This window comes from Microtus ochrogaster, chromosome 16, assembly GCF_000317375.1.
Source record: "Microtus ochrogaster isolate Prairie Vole_2 chromosome 16, MicOch1.0, whole genome shotgun sequence".
NCBI classification, from domain to species: domain Eukaryota; kingdom Metazoa; phylum Chordata; class Mammalia; order Rodentia; family Cricetidae; genus Microtus; species Microtus ochrogaster.
Window position 1 is genome coordinate 46,558,888 of NC_022018.1, and position 3,797 is coordinate 46,562,684.

Here is a 3,797-nt window from a genome sequence, read left to right on the forward strand (position 1 = left end):
TGTGTGTGTGTGTGTGTGTGTATGTGTGTGTGTGTATGTGTGTGTGTGTGTGTGTATGTGTGTGTGTGTGTGTGTGTATGTATGTATGTGTATGTGTGTGTGTATGTGTGTGTGTGTCCGGATTAAATTCCCAGTACCAGGGAAGAAAAGGAAGGGAGGAAGCTCAAATAATAGAAATTAAGTGAGGCTAGCGAAGAACTGGCTTTAAAAAGGCTAATGACTAGCCAGACATGTTGGCAGTACATGGTTGGACTTGTTTCAGGGTAATTGTGTCCAGGGTAGCAACAACAGGAAACGTGCTATTTCTCTTTGCTGCTGGTACTGAGGAACTGTCACCTCCGTGACAGGGTGTTTACCTAGCATACTCAAGACTCCATTTCTATCCCCCTAAGGAGTCCAAAGCCTAAAAATAAATATGTACAAATAAGATTAGAAATATGATGTTTTGGAAGGACGACCACTGAGAAAAGTAGACTGGGATGGGGTTCTTCGCACGGATCAAAGAAAGCATGTGTGTTTTCCTCCCATTGCCAAAGATCATGCCCCAGCCTGGCATACACACCTAGGAGGGCAGAGACATCCTAAAAGCTAATGGTCTGTTGTGACAAAGGCCCTTCTGTAAGTATCCCTGCAGAGGAACCAAACTAACAATAGCAGCTGCCACAGAAAACATAGCAGAAATAGAGCAGAAACACGAGAGGGCTGGGGCTGAGCACAAAGTGGTCAACCAAAGAGGAATACAGCTTCCCCGGGGGTTTTCCTAGAGAGGGCTTCTCTGGAATCTGCGGCAGGGGGAAGATAGGAACAGACTGGGGAGAGGGACAGGAGATGAAATCAAAGAGCCACCCACGGGGAGGAGTAAGTTCTTTCCCCAGAGGTAAGCTGAAAAGAACAACGCATTAGAAGAGGATCAAAAGACCCAGGATGAGGAGGGGGGGGGGGAGATAAGAGAGCAGAGGAGCAGCCATGGGATACAGACAACCACAGGAACATGGCACACCAAAGGCATGATGCCGGGCAAACGCGGAGGAGTGTAGGCTGGAGCTGGAGGAAGCCCATGTGCAAAGGGAGTCCCTGAGGTGGGGTTATCCAGTCGTTTCGAGAGGAGAATGAGGTAGAGGTGGGTATGAGTTAAGAAGCCAGGATACTATTTTTAGCAAGCGTTTAAAAAGTCAAGTGATTGTTGTCAAGAAACACACACACACATATGTTTGTATGTAGGTACTCGGTTTTCAGTTATAGAAAACAATCAGAGGGAAGGCTGTGGTGGAAAGCATGCTGCCTGATCTTGCCCCAGGTTCTTGTGGCGGGAATGTCAGTTGGCCCTCCAAGTTTTTCTCAGGTTCTTTTTGTCACCAACTTAGATGCTAAAACGGGTGTAATTATCAGTGGGCCGTACATAATAGAGCCTATTTGTAATTTGTTATTTCTGAACACAGACTGATTTTCGTTAAGCTGTTCACCCCACTAACCTTTCTTGTTTTCCTGGACCTGAGAAAATACTGGAGTTTAGGAGCACAGAGAGTAAGCAGGTGAAACTGGGTCTCATGTGATGACGTCACCAACAGGGTCTCCTTGGCTGTGGTTAATGATTCTGGGAATGGTGCACATGGTGTCTGAGTTATGGACACCACTGTCCCTGTAAGGGACATAAACATTGCCAGTGGATGTTGTTTAAACATCCAAGGGTATGGGATGCACACTATGTGGTCAGTCATTCCTACAGTAGGAGCGTGACCATTGCAGGGCGATGTGGGATTCCTCGGATGCTGCTGATACTGGCTGCGACCATGAGAACCTCCAGCACTGGTGGCACCAGTAGGGACGAACAGCCTGAAGCACCCGTCCACTGACCAGACATGGGTACGAGGTCAGACAACGCACAGTCAAAACCGGTGTCTGGAAGCAGAGCACACCTTCTGTCGTGGCCCCAACCAGCCATGAGGGTGGCCCATGATTAGACAAATTGCAGGGTAAATTGTGTAGGGCAGGAACAGCAGTAAGTGTGGCATTCCTTAAAGCTGCTGGGAAGAAACTGATAGGCCAGGAGCAAGGCCTCGGCCACCTCCAGCTGTGCATACTAAGGGTGAGTTAGTGGGCAGTGTTTTGATTCCTTGCTTCAGTGATAGCAACTACCAAGCAGAAGCAATGCATGGCAGGGGTCAGGAAGCATGGCTCTCAAGCTTCCTCTGTCATGTCTCCTGAGGAGGTTGAGCCATGGCCCTTCTCTGCAATGTTTCAACACCTGCAGGTGATAGTCAACTGTGTGCACTGTGTGGGAACAGACGGCTGGAACTGTGTGGGTGTCTACTTTCCATCTTGATACGGTTACAAACCCACACATGACCCTCCGTGCCATTGATCTCTGAGATCAGGCTCCCTGTTCCTCCAATGTGTGAGGGTAGTGCCATGCTGCGACACCCATCCCCAGTATGGGGCATCTGGAAGATCTGAGTCAGAGTCAATCTGCTAAACCAAGCTGGGTTCAGAAAGGAGTCCGCTACCCACTGACTCCGGTATCTGTGGGATGGATACCAGAGGCGGTAATATCAGTGCATTGTGATCCTGAAAGCAGGACCAGCTCAGACGCCATCTCGAGATTGCTCTTGGCTCCAGTACCCTGTGGAATCCTGGGAGATGATGTGAGAGTGTCGTCCAAAGCCACGCCCATGTGCTGGCGTAGGCATGAGAACTGTGAAGCTTCCCAATAGCTCCGATTGTCAGCACCTTGGCTGACAACTTTTACCCACCCACCCCACCCCTGCACCCCTCCGCCCCTTTCCTCCACCCCCAGCCAAAGCGGCTTTCCTCCCGCAACGGTGGCACCAACGCTGCAGATGCTGGAAGCTCGGTTGCGTTCTGGTCTCTTGAGTCTTAAAAGGTCCGTGCTTTCTCTTGCTGATGGCATTTTCTCCCATGGCTACTCACATCAAAATGCAGCTCTACTCTTACTTTCTCCTTTGTGGGGGGACAAGTGAGTGCTGTGTCTCTATTCACACCCTGAAATACCCAAGAACCAAAGACCAACAGAGTCAGATGGCATCCTCACTAACATGCCTTGCTTCCGGTGTAAAAGTAATATCTATCATAGATCAGGGTGGAAGAACCCATCTAAACTATGTTAATAGTGAATATTAAAACAAACCACCATGTATACTTCCTGCTGACTATTAATCCTGAGATTCACCAGAGGGAGGAGGGAACAGTTCCACAATTTTGAGCCAAATTTGAAGCAAGGTTTTAATTAAATACTGACTAGGATGGGCTTTGATGAGACCACTTCCTGGAATCCCAACTGAATGGCCCCATGACACATGTCGTAGGCCTTTTAAGGACAAACCCATGAGGCCATTGCCCCCCCCCCACACACACACCATATAGCTTGGCTGGTATTCTCCAAGAACTACAACTCCCAGCATTCCAGGAAGTTATCTGGTCCTTGAGCAGGTGGGGTTTACAGATTAATTTTGGGTCTTATATAAAAAAGCAAACACGAACTGAAGAAGTGCTGTAATTTTTACTATCACTCCCAAAGTGAGTAATCTAAATTCTAAGCACAAGGAAGCCTACAAACCCAAATTAACAGCCACCATTAGCACAAAATTGGTCTTTATTTCTTAAAATTGTCAAAGCCAACCTGGGAAATGGTGGCGCATGTCTTTAATCCCAGCACTTGGGAGGTAGAGGCAGGCGGATCTCTGTTAGTTCAAAACCAGTCTGGTCTATAAGAGCTAGCTCCAGAACAGGCTCCAAAGCTACAGAGAAACCCTGTCTCAAAAAAAAAAAAAAAAAAAAAA